We start from the raw sequence: 13,906 nt of genomic DNA on the forward strand, positions 1-13,906 counted from the left end.
GATACAATAGAGTGTCTCATAGTTGGTCTGTTTAGATTGATCTAGGGGATAGAGGGTGTTAGTACTGTTACCTTAAAGACACTTTATTGCTAAATTACATTGCATTTTCTCATATTTGTATTGTTGCATTATGAATCTTTATTGTTCAGTGACATTGCATTTTTCTCCTGTTAGTACTGCTGTCTTCAAGAATCTTTACTGCTCAATGACATTGCATCTTTTTCATATCTGTACTGTTGTATTATAACCCGTTTTTTCCCTCAATGACAGTGAATTTTTTCCGTGTTTGTATTGCTGGATTATAAAAGCTTTACTGCTCATTGATATTGCCTTTGTGTGCATGCTTGAATGTCAAGATCTTTTCTGTTGAGTTCTGGGGAAGGAGGTAAATGTATGGTTTCATTACAAATATATCTCACTCTGCCTTACTGCTAACTGGTGCGCTGTTGAAATAATTTGTTGTTGTGCTATTGCCCTTTAAAACTAAAGTGTCACCTAGAATAAAATCTGTTATCACTTACCACCATGGGGTGGTGGGCCTAAAGAAGGGGTGTCACCAGAATCAGGTAGGAAGGAACCCATATCTACTTCAGCTACACCTGCAAGCAAGAAGCATGGAACTGTACTCTTTGTTTCAGCAGTGACTGAAGGAAATACAGACTTTCTTTGGCAAGTCAGACATTACAGGTGGTTTCTGATTCCCATTAAAATACAATATTGCGACCTTAGACATTAACTGAACTGAGCCTTAAAGGATTTATAATTGTTGAAAAGCTTTAGTTTCTTACTGCAAACTCAAACTTTGGTGTGCTAAATGGACAGAGGAAGAGGACAACAGAAGAATCTGCCACTAGAGTGTTGACAAGGACTTCAAAGAAGACTTGTATGCATGTGTATGTGTCTGTGTGCGTGTGCGTGCATGTGTATAAAACCTTTTGACTTTAAAGGACAGTAAATGATCTATAACCAGACAGAATTATTATGGACAGCTTAAGGCTTATTTAACTAAAGATGGTCTATTCTGTGTTTTACCCCCTCCCCTTTTTTTCTTCTGCTTTTTTTCCTGAAGTAACTTCAGGCTAACCCTGAAGTAGCTATAGGTTTGAAAGTCTGTAATTAAGCAATAAAATGATATTCGTTTAACAGCAGTGAGGAGAAGGAATATGAAAAGCTGCAGAGGAAGGATCTGAGTTTAAACTGGTAATAATTTTTCATTGTAAGAAAGGGAAATTTATTCATTACATGTGATCACTGTCTGGTTTTATTTTACAACTGTAAATAGTACTTTTTATTTAGTAAGACTTATCCATGTCATTTTAAGTCTCTATCATCTTTACCCCTTTTTTATTTAGTTTTTTTTTTTTTTTAAAGGATGATGTTGAGTGTAACAACATTTAGAAGTTAGGTCATCTTGGGCTGTGTGATTGAGCGTGTTACAAGGGTAACACAATATGTCTTTACAATTCAGTTATTGCATTTCCGTGCTGTCATCATCCAAATACAGATGCAAAGTCTCCTCCTTGGGAGCACCTATACATGCCCTTTGCAATCAGTTCATTATGGCTGTTGAGTTGCTTTGGAGGTTTAAATGTTTTTCTGTTTTAACATCAATTTCAGAGATGTTCTTAAGGATATTTGTTGAAACCAAATAAAGTTGCACTCAGTGACAGAAACATCTTAAATTCTTTGATGGTCGTTAAACACAAACAGTCTACTAGGGTCACATAATAGATAGATTACCTGGTTATGGTATGGGATGTAAACAGCTTAAACTTATCAGCTTAGGGTTCAAAGATTTTTGCCTATATTAAGAAATACAAAGCCAGCAAAATTATTATTGCAGAAGACTCACTGAGTCAAGAAAGAGTATTTTAAACTGCAAGTTTGAATAGTGATAGATGTATTGTGCCTGTCTGGAAATGGGAAAACAAGAGGTGTCTGTACATTAAATTAAGGAAATATCTCATTTAGGATTCAATCAGAATTAGCTGATGTTGTGGGATGATACATTGTATATAAGGGTTAGCTGGGTAATTTAAAATTGTGTGTGTGTGTGTGTGTGTGTGTGTGTGTATATATATATATATATATATATATATATATATATATATATATATATATATATATATATATATATGCATAGGTTCACAGGTAAGTACTAGGTTATTGGCCCTAGGGCCTATATAAGCCTAGCCAAAAAGGTACCCTGGCTTTCTCCACCCAAGAAAATTATTTTCCTGTGCCCCTGTCGAGCAGAGCCACAGAAGTGATCCCCAGGGTGAATTTCCTATCTTCCATCCAATCATCAAGATTTTTCTTGAAGAGTGCTAATGAGGAGTTTTGTTTGATATAGATAGGTATTTTGTTCCAGAGTATGAGAAGTCTCTGGGACAGGAATCTATTCCTCCAGCATGTTCTGTTTATTGTGGTGACTAGGTTTAGGTCCCTAGAGTGTGTAGTTTGGAGGGATTGGGATTTCTTTAAGTGGAGCATGTCCAACAGCTCTGGGTTTGACATAGCTTTGTATGTTAGGCAAAGATCACCTCTGAGTAGGCGATATGCAATGGAGTAAAGCTGGAGTTTTTTGAGATGGTCTGCATAGGGCACCTGTCTGAGGCTGGTAATCCTCTTTGTGAGGTATTTTTGTGGCATTTCTAGTTGTTGTAGATGTCTTGTGAGGTACATACCAAAAGGGGTGTTGTACTCTATAATAAGTCTAATGAGTGACAAGTGGAGGGGAACAATGACCTCTTTTTTCCTGGATGAGAAACCTTTTGTAATGAGGTGTGCCATGTAGAAGGGTTTCCTGACTACTGTGGCAATGTGATTATCAAAGGAGAGACTACTGTCCACCTGTGTCCCAAGGTCTTTTATCACACTTTCAGTGTTAAGTAGACTATTGCCTATGTGGTAGTTCATGGGTACAGAGTTTTTACCAAAAGGGATGACAATGCACTTTTTGGCATTGAGCTTGAGGCCATGGCTTTGACACCAGGCATCCGTCTCAGTGAGGCCCTTTTGTAGGATGTCCACATAGTTAGGAGTTTTGATTATGGCTCCTAGTTTGCAGTCATCTGCGAACTTCATTAGCCAAAGACCTTCTGTGTTAGTCTGTACTTCTGAGAAGTAGAGACCAAACAAGAGAGGACCCAGGACTGAACCCTGTGGTACTCCACTTGTCACTGGTCTGAAGTCAGATTTGGAGTCTGCTACTTTCACACTGTGCATGCTGTTGGTGAGCCAGTTGGCAACCCATCTTGTGACATAGGGATTTATACCGAGTTTAGTGAGTTTATCCATAATTCCAGAGTGGGAGATGGTGTCAAAAAACTTGGCGAGATCTAGATAGGCTGTATGCTTACTTTCATCTACAGCTTTGGTCCTTCAAAGAAGTCTAACAGGTTTAGGAGATACGCTCTATCTTTTACAAACATGAACTGGGTGGGGTCCAGAGTTTGGAGATTACCAATGTCATTGTTTATAAGTTCCACGATGATACGTTCCATATCCTTACAGACCAGGCTCGTCAGGCTAATGGGGTGGTAGTTCCCGGGGTCTGTGGTGGCTCCCCCTTTGTGGAGTGGGATATATATCAGTGAACATGTGTAAAGATTGGTTTTATTTTGGGAGGTTTGCATGGTTTTGGCTGGGGAGTAGAACATCATTTTGATTTCAGATTATGAAGTTCCTTATGGTCTCACAGTAGACACATTACTACTCTTAGGAAGTTTTTTAAAAAATATTTTCACTCCATGGGCTTTGGTGTTTTAGTCAGAATAGATGGGACTCACAGCTGGGGATTCATATGCTACTCCTATAGGCGTGGATCATTCTCATTCAAAGATGAGCTCCTAGTCATATGGGAGCATGGTTAAATGTTTAACAGGTTGACACAAGGGAGATAGCTTTATCAGATCATGCTCTCCTTTGCTGTATGTTATCAGATTTAGAGGAGAGGCTATAAAGAGTAATTAGGATTGACTTAGCACTTTTTCAGGTAAGAATATGATTCAGTAAAGAGAGGTGCTACTGGAAGAACAGATGAATCAGGGGTGGGCTGGGATATTATGATGGAACAAATGGGAAGCAAGATTTGATAATGGTGTCAACAGAGCAGACTGGAACAAGTTGAGGAAATATTACAATTTGGGGAATGGAATAACAATTTGGTAAAAACCTTGACTAAGGGGATGAAATTGGGAACTTGCCCAGTTACTTGCTACAACCCAGATGAATAATATTTACAAAGCCTGAGTTGGTGAATGAGCAGACTCTTAAACTGCAATATTTTTCATTCTTCTCAGAACCACAGAAAACATTAGCAACAGGGTTAATAATTCAAACAACAGAAAGTTTAGTAACAGATATCAGAAATCCTGTATCTAGACAAGTGGAAGGAACACCATCAGAGATTTTAAAGATGTTTAGAAATCTTTATGAAAGCATATATAGATCTGATTTAGAGGTAGGCTGGACTGTAGAAGGGATTTAATGATATTTGCATGAGATAGGGTTAAGTAAAACTGATGCAGTTCCAAGGGATTCAACTTATGTCCCTATGAACGTGAGACAATTTGAAAGAGTCCTTTCAATAATATGATAAGGGAAATCCCCCAGACCTGATGTCATGCAAGTAGAGATGTTAGATGAATTAGGTGAGGTATTTATTGATGGTTTCCTTTGTCCATTTGGGTACTACTAGAAAAACTGCCTCCAAAACATTGGAGTATAACTCTGATCTTCATCTTTCCAAACTTGGCAAAAATCTCCTTCCTCCCATATTGATCAGCTTTGGTCCTTAATGCAGATTATACACTATCTAATTTTACACTAGCATTTCACAGTGGCTGTTCACTATAATATGGGTGAATTAAACTGGATTTGTACCAGGTATAATCAAGATTTTACTTCTTATTGAAGGGGCTGAGTAAGGCAACTCTTTTATGATACTCAGCTTTGACTCTTAGAAGGAATTTGATAAGGTTAATTTCATGTATTGGTTTCTAGAACAGGAAGAAGTCAAGTTCCCTAAATGGTTTATTGGCTCAGCAAGAGACTTGTACCAGAGTTTCTCTACAAGTGTAAATATAGGAGGTTGTTTGTCAAACCCATTTACCATTAGCAGAGGTACCCATCAAGATTGCTCATTGTCTCTATCTTATTTGTATAAAATTTGTAACCCTTAGCTTGTATGATAAGATTGCTGAATTTGCTAGAATATACCAGTGCAGGGAGCAGGCACTTTCTTTTTCCTTTATAAGGATGATTTATCAGTGAAATTGGATGGAAGTCAGGCACAATTGAAACTTCTGTTTGATTGTTTGGAAAAAAGTGATGAAATTTCAAGATAGAGACTAAATAAAACAAAAACCTTAGCTTTGGCAATAAATTGCCAGATCCTGGATATTCAGATATATAAATTCCCATATTTATGGGGGCATAAATCAATAGATTGAGTTGGAGTACTACTGATGAATGATTTGGAAAATAAAATAATAAATAAATTATGCACAGCTAACAGAGATATAGTAGTTGTACAGTAACCTAACAAGATCTGCTCTTGGATTTTTAGAAGAGAACTCAAATAATACAAATGTTTATCCTCCCTCATGCATTGTACTTTTCTGCTGCTATACTAGTCCTGCATTTAGAATGCTTTTACAGTAAGTTAACTAAGCAGTTGCCAAACTACCTGTGGGCAAAGGGCCAGCATAGAGTCTATTGCAAGTTTCCTATCTTCCTCGAAGAATTAACAAGATTGGGTGTTTCAGACCTATATTTACACAATACAGTGACCATTTTAAAGTATTTGTATAATTTGTACAGGAAAGATTGTATAGCAGGTTAGGGAAATATAATATTAGCAAAGCTGGTAGGTAAAATGGTGTTATATAATGGGCTATTTTTATAAAAGTCTAAAAATCTCCATATAGGTTATTAGCAAGTAAATACAAACTCAAAGTGATACAGCAGAACTGAAATGGGCATAAATTGTCAATATGGAAATACAGGTTTTCACCTATTATCATGAATCCCAAATGGAAAGAGAATGATCAAGAACTAATAATTTAATAGGAATGAATTCTGGTACTAATAGTTACTGAAGAAGGGGGAAATAAATCAGCAACATGATGTAAAAATGGACTCTTACCTCAGAAGACAAAGATAAGCTGGTATATATAACAAGGTTGTTTCATAGCTTAAAAAGTTAAAAGTATATTGAGTTTGTGCAAGGGATAGATCCTGGTTTATAGATTAGATCCTGGAATACAGGAAAAAGAACCCCTGACAAAAATATCTAATTCGTAGGGTCTAATGTTTAGGAAGGAAATGCAGGCATAAGCACTTTTATAACTTCAGCTGCATTATTCATGATGTTTCCTGTGTCTGACCTAACCTGTGGGAGGTACGATGATGGTGTTCTTGGGGTGTGGGCATATATTTTTCTTGGGTTTAAAAACTTAAAACAATTTAGGAAAGATATTTAAGACCAGGTAAATTAGTTGTGGCTGAGTATAATAGAGGTAGACATCCCACCATTTACATGTGCTGGGGTATACTCAAGGACTGCCAAGAAAGGAAAGCTGTCTATTATATTCAATTTTTCTTCTTTCAAACAATGTATGGCAATAAGATAGAAATGTTAAATTTCCCCATATGTTAGCAACCTGATTGCCTTAATGAATGGGTTGTATAGGCATACGCTATTTATCTAAGAAGTTAACTGCAGAGACAAATTGTTTCAAAAATGGGCATCAGGGATTACACACTCCAGCCTGAAAAAAAAGATAATTAGATCGGTGAGTAGAAAAGAAGCCTAAAGGGAAAAAGCCTGATCACAATTACCACCTGTCCCTCTTTATGCAGTGCTATTTGTTTGGAAAAAATCACACAAAATGGAAACTGTTCTGAGATTTTTAGGACAAAAATATTTCTTAAGTTTCCTTTAATAGTCCCATAAAACATTTTTTTTATCTCAATCTTCTGAATATTATATGAAACAGAAACACCCCAAAGTTCTACAAGAGTAAACATTTACTCTGACAAACAAATGAAGTCCAGTCCTTTTGCATTAGTTGTAGATATTGTTTCTCCTACAAAATCTCCTGCTTTGGGAATGTGTAAAGGTGACAACCCTAAGTATGATTTAACAAATATGTATTGCTGCATAGAAATGGGATGATTCCCTGAGTTATGACTACATTTATTAGGCAAGGAATATCAGTTTTATATCTTTTTTATGTATGGCTCTGGTAATATTTAGTTTTATAAATTGCTACATTATCCTTTATTCATACAGAACTGTTAAACGTTATATATACTGTAAAGCAGCAGTTCTGAATATGATTGGTTCATAGTATCATAATAGAGTACTAGGCAAATGACCCAAGGGGCATTTTAAGCCTAGTCAAGTTCCCCAAAATAAAATTTGATAGGTAATGATTCCTAAATGTTTTGAGGAGGGTAGATATTCTTAGGTAGATAAACAATTACAAACTTCTTCTCTCTAGTGGTATATTTGCTGTTCCCCATCCACTAGTCCAGACTCTGCTTGAATAATTCCAGGGAAGAACTCTGCTTCATATGGATGGGAAGCCTGTTCCAGAGAAGAGGGAGCCACTGAGACATATACCTGTCCCTCCAGCAAGACCTATTTATGTTGCTGACAAGGTTTAGGTCCCTAACTCAGGTGTTTCTGATGCTAGTTGTTTTCCTTAGGTGTAACAGGTCCATTAGTGCTCGATCTGAGGAAGCTTTGTAGGCTAGGCATAGGTCACCTCTCAGCAGCCTGTAGGAAAGTGAATATAGGGACAATGATTTCAGGTAGTTTGCTTAAGACTTGTTTCTGACCCCTGGTAATCTTTTTGTAAGAAATCTCTATGGATGCTGAAATTGCTGCATATGTCTGGGGAAGGACATACCGAAGGGGGTGTTGTACTCAATGATAGGTCTTATGAGGGCCATATCTTTACCTGTAGGTTTTTCAACATGGAATGATTTCCTCACCACAGTAAAAACATGTTGGTCAAACACCAAATCTCTGTCTGCATGTATTTCAAAGCTCCTGAGTACAGGGTCTACTCTCAGGGGTGTATTATCAATGTGGTAGTTTGCATGGGTGGCTGCCTTGTGAAAAGATATTATGATGCTCTTCTTAGCATTGAGTTCTTTCCTGGAATTATTCAAGCAGAACCTGGACCAGTGGATGGGGAACTGCAAATATACCCCAAATCTGCCACCCATGTATCTACTAGATTGTAATTGTTTATTAGGCCATGATTCTGGTACCAGTCTTAATCTGTGTCAGACCCTCTTAGTGGATATGAGTGTCTTGGAGGGAATCTGTAACTAGGCCCAAACTTCAATTGTCTGTGGACTTGGTCAGCCAGAGGTCCTAGACATTAACCTTGACTTTAAAGAATCAGATGCCAAACAGCAGTGGCCCCAGCAATGAACCCTGGGGGGCCCCACTAGTAAGTGTTTTTTTTTTTTTGTGTAGGTAGATTTCCGTATTCTAACTTCTTGGGTCCTGTCAGCGAGCCAGCTGGTTATCCAGTGGGTGATATATGAGTTAATACCTAATTTAATGTGCTAGTTAACATTGTCTGAGTAGGGTGTTGTGATTTATCCTCATTCAGTACTTTGGGAACCTTCTCAAAGAAGTCCACCAGGTTTAGAAGGCAAGATCTTCCCTTGACAAACCCAAACTGACAAGGGTCCAGTGTTAATAGGTTACATTTGTCATCATTTATTGTATCTATGATTATCCTCTCCATAGTCTTGTACAGCAGAGTTATCAGTCCAATTTGTCAGTAGTTTCTTGGGTCTGTGGATGGGCCACCCTTGTGCAATGGTATAAATGATGCAGTTCTCTATTCACTGGACATGAAGCCTGTTTGGAGGCTGTGGTTGAATAGAGATTCTAGTGAAACCAATAGTTCATGTTTCATGATGTTACATAGGCATACTGGGATATTCTCAGGATCCATTAATGCAGTGTTCTTGGCCGTGGAGAGCAACTTGAAGACCCGATCTCTAGTGATGGTTGGGGGTGAGATGGCAGAGGGGACAAGGAGGGTAAAGTTTGAGCCAAATTGTTAGTCAGGATATTAGTTATATCTTCTGGCTCAATGTAAGTGTCACCATTTGCAATTAATTTGGTACATTGCTGTGTATTGCCTTTGAAGTTCCAGACATAGCTGAATAAAGTCTTGTGGTTGTTCTTGTGATGACCGCTCTTTACACATGTAAACACTCTTAATGAGTTAAAGTATTTAACGTTGTGTTTACATGTGTATATGCGTCCTGTGACACATATGTTGAAGTTATCTGCATGTTTATTTTTATATATTGTTCATTTTTTATACACACATTTTAAACTGATCAGTATCTTTAAAAGTGTTTTTACGCATTTAGGTTGTTGTTGCTTTAAACACTAATTGATGAAATTATGATGTCATTCTAAGGGTTTATTTAAATCCCTTTATTCATTATTTATGTTGTCTGAAGAAGGTTGCATTTGTTTGTGTCCGAAAGCGCTTACAATAAATTTGTTTTCCTGGTTTACCCAAGGTGTGTTCTTTTTTAGAAGTTTGTTTTTTCAGTTTTTGTTATTTAACCAGTCAAATACTCTAAGGCACTTACAAACAGTAACCAATTATACCGTGCCAAATTAATACTAATATATATGGTAGAGTGTGACCGAAGCAGTAAGGTTTTTTGGAGTGGCCACAGTGTCACTAAAATAAGCACAAGCATTCTCAAGATGTTAAAAGTATTTTCTAAAAGAGCAGCCACAATGAAAAGATGCAAAAATATTTAATAATGGATAATAAAACAGAGAACAGAAGACTACTTAATATTTAGTTGCAATAAATAACAGAGTTTTCAGTCACAGGAAATATAAAAATGAAACAGTTGAATAGAATCTTACAGATGCAGAAAAATACTAATAAACTAATCTTACTGTATTATTCCTAACTGAAGTAAAGAGAAACTGCCCCTAGTTAACTCACTTAGTATCACAAGCAAGATGTACTGCTGAGAAGCTTGCTTCCACAAGAAAAGATGAGATGTTATACACTGCCAGAAGACATATATCTTTTTTATCAGATTCCAAAGAAAAACGAAAACAAACAACAAACTGCTGCTGCCAGAGTTCTGATCTTCATCTAGTTATAGAATATCATCACATCTAGCCACCTGACTGGTACAATTCACCTTCAGAACTCTGTTAAGATTCAGTTGCAGCATTTTTAACATAAGCAACTTTTACAAATACATTTTAATATAATCATCTGTACAAATCAATGTGACAGTTAAATGATGTAAGGATTATTTACAAAACTTCAGCCAGCCATGCTGGCATATGCCACACATGCACTGTCTTACGTCTTCTGGTACAGATGGCAATACCTCGCAATGTCACAGTCCTTGACCTGGTGGCTATGTGTACCTCAGATTTGTTTTTTGCAGACTTTATTAACCCCCCTGAGTTGCTTATTTAGGATAATAAGAGAGCTTTTCCTTTGCCTGGTATTGCCTTAGCTTTTGCCATGAGTTTGTGTGCCAGCCCTGCACTTACTTTGGGTAGGTACTATATAGCTGTTGATATGGTGAGTCAGGGTTTCTGTGAACATTTCTGCATAGGCAACAGTATTTTCAAGGTTGGGAGCTTGAAATTTATTTATGGTGTCCCTTAGTACTGGGAAGTTTGCCTTGGAGTAACTCTAAAAAGTTCTAGGATTTTCAGGTGTCCCTAGTTTTACATTTACCTTAAAGGAGACAGCTTTATGATCTGATCTGGCTGGTGAGGATATTACACAGATGTGGGGAGAGATAATGTTTAGTGTTCTTCCATGTTTGTAAGGACCAGGTTGGGGATGTTTGGGAACTTAGAGGGTGTAAAAAAACAGCTAGTCTAGGATGTCAATGAGGAGGACTTACAGCTTGCAAGGATAAAGTATAGTATTGGACTTTACTTATAGTGATTCGGATGTGGAAAAGCTCAAGTCCATCATGCTGATGGACCAGCCTTTAGTTGTGTTGGTTTTTGATGTAAATTGAGACATCTTTACCTTTTGTCCATTCCTGTGCAGTAGCTGGTCTAAATGTGTGGAAGGCATTGCAGCTATGCACTGCCAGGGTGCCTCCTGTGGCTTTAAACCATGTGTCAGTGATCACACAGACATTGACCTTCTCCTTTGTGAGGAGTTCTTGCAGGGAGTGGAGTTTCTTGTTCAGACTCCTGGCATTAAGCAGTAAGACTTTCAGATTTTCCTGGTTTGGTACAGCTATGTTGGAAAGTTTACTTAGTTGGCAATGTCTAAAAACAACGATATGGGGGCTGAAAATGCTTTGGCCAATATTCAAAATCCCAAGTGGCAAAGGTGCAGACCAATCCTGGCAAAGCAGCATAGCCTGTCAACCATGTCCCCCAGGCTGGCAAACACTGCATTCCCTTTGAATGACACCATACTTTAAGCTAGTTGCTGTCAGTTATTTTCTGTTCATATTTGTTTACATTCTAGAAGAATCAAAATAGTCACAAGAGGCCAACCCTATTGTAAAGCTAGTAGTACGCTAGTCTAAATTGGAAAACCTGAGGGATCCATTAATTTTAGGCTCAAGCGATGAAGTGAGAAAAATATAACCAAAAAGAAAAACTAATGGTCATTCTAAGGGGATCCAGTATCTGTCTGCCTGGGATGACATGATCGACAGACCACGATGCTTTGCCAGAGATGGCCTGCACTTGTCGTTCTTGGGATTCTGGATACTGGCTAAGGCTCTTGCCACCCCTATAGTGCCTTTTTTAGGCAAGGTTCAAATGACAAATTCACCACCATAACAGGTACAAGCAAGCAAAATCTGAAGGTAATGCTACTCAATACTAGAAGTCTAAACCTCAAAATGCATTCACTCGAGGCACTCCTTAAAATGGAAAACATCGACATCTGTGCAGTGACAGAAACCTGGTTCAAGGCTCCAGAGAGCAACCCTGCATTACCAGGCTATAATTCATACCACACCTTTCGGCCACCTAACCTGGACCGAAACACTAAAGGTGGAGGCGTGTCCATATTCTGTAAGGATATCCACACCACCAGGCTAGTTGCTTAGCATAATACATCCGAGATTATTCAAGTGCAACTAACTCTGGGCAAGACCGCAATCCAAATTGTAGCTTGCTACAGATCCCCCACCATGCCCCAGGATTCCCACTCCTCATTTCTTGATACATTGGAAAATATTAGGGCACAACCCAACACCCTAATAATGGGCGATTTCAACTACCCCACCATTAACTGGGAAAACTACTCATGTACCGACTCTTTTGCTCAATGTTTTCTGGAATTCATAAATTCCAATGCCTTGGATCAGCTTATCCACACTTCCACCAGGGGCAGCAATATCCTAGACCAGGTCATTTCCAACATGTGCGACCAGTGTTCCACACCAAAGGTCAATTCCTCGTTAGTCAGATCCGACCACAAGCTGATCACCCTAGACATCCACATGCTGCCCCCACCCCCATTAGGGAAACCACCATAAAAAATTTCTCCAAAGCCAACTTCACGCTTCTTAAGACAGAAGTGGCAAACTTCACGACACTCATACATGGACAATAGAGGTACAATTGCTGAAACCTACACAAATGCACTTTATAAGCACTTACATGAGTGCATGGATCATACTATCCCTATCGGAACTGAGATGCTATCCTCCAAAAAAAGGAAGCCAATCTGGTGGTTCCCTGACATAAACAAAAGCTACAACAGAAGAAAAAACTGTTGCAAAAAAGAGTAAAATCACATGATTGGAGGAACTCCCTGGTGAGGCTCAGTAAGAAGCTGAGATCCCTCATCCTCCAAAGCTAGTTATGAAAACAAAATCACCACTGTTTCTAAAGACAACCACAAAGCATTCTATAGCTATGTTAAGAATCTTAATAGCAACACTCAGATCTGCTCTGAGTTACAGCACAATGGCACTAAATATACCGAACCAACTGATATTGCCAACATCCTGGCAGATAGGTTCAGTGCTAACTGTACCCCCTCTCACCCCCTAAAGGACCCATCTCTATACAGGAAGAATGCAAAGTTCCTGTAATCACAGCTGCACAGGTAAAAACCACAGTCTCCAAAGCCAAGAACACAGCATACATGGGACCGGACAACATCCCAGGCTGCGTTCTACACGAACTACAGAATGAACTGGCACCCTACCTAAGTACCATGTTTAATCAGGCTTGGTGCCCACTGAATGGTGGACAGCGATGGTTATCCCACTCCACAAAGGGGATCCACCACGGACCCCTGGGAACTACCGCCCCATTAGCCTGACGAGCCTGGTCTGCAATGCCATGGAACATATCATCATGGAACTTATAAACAAAGACATTGGTAATCTCCAAACTCTGGACCTCACCCAGTTTGGGTTTGTAAAAGGCAGATGATGTCTCCTAAACCTGATAGACTTCTTTGAAGCAGTCACCAAAGCCGTAGATGAGGGTAAGGTGGTTCACATAGCCTACCTAGATCTCACCAAGGCTTTCAACACATCCTCCACTCTGGAATTATAAATAAACTCACTAAACTAGGTATAAATCCCTGGGTCATGCCCCTTTAGGTTAACATATTTATGCCAGCACTGTTTGCCAGAGTGAGTGATCCAGTGGCATCATCCACCACCTTAGCAAGTTGATACCAGACATCCTTTTTATAAGGGAGGCCCATATAATGCACCAGTACGTGCACCTGATTAACCCTGTGAAATAGGTACAAAAAGATCTTGCACTCCCTGCTACATCTGGTGGGAGCTCTACCATAGTCTGATCCTGTTGAAGCCATGCCCACTCACTAGATCAATGCCAGGAGACAAAATAGAAGGCATGGCATAA

The sequence above is a fragment of the Protopterus annectens genome, chromosome 1.part0 (genome assembly GCF_019279795.1).
Source record: "Protopterus annectens isolate FY-2018-M chromosome 1.part0, PAN1.0, whole genome shotgun sequence".
NCBI lineage: Eukaryota > Metazoa > Chordata > Ceratodontiformes > Protopteridae > Protopterus > Protopterus annectens.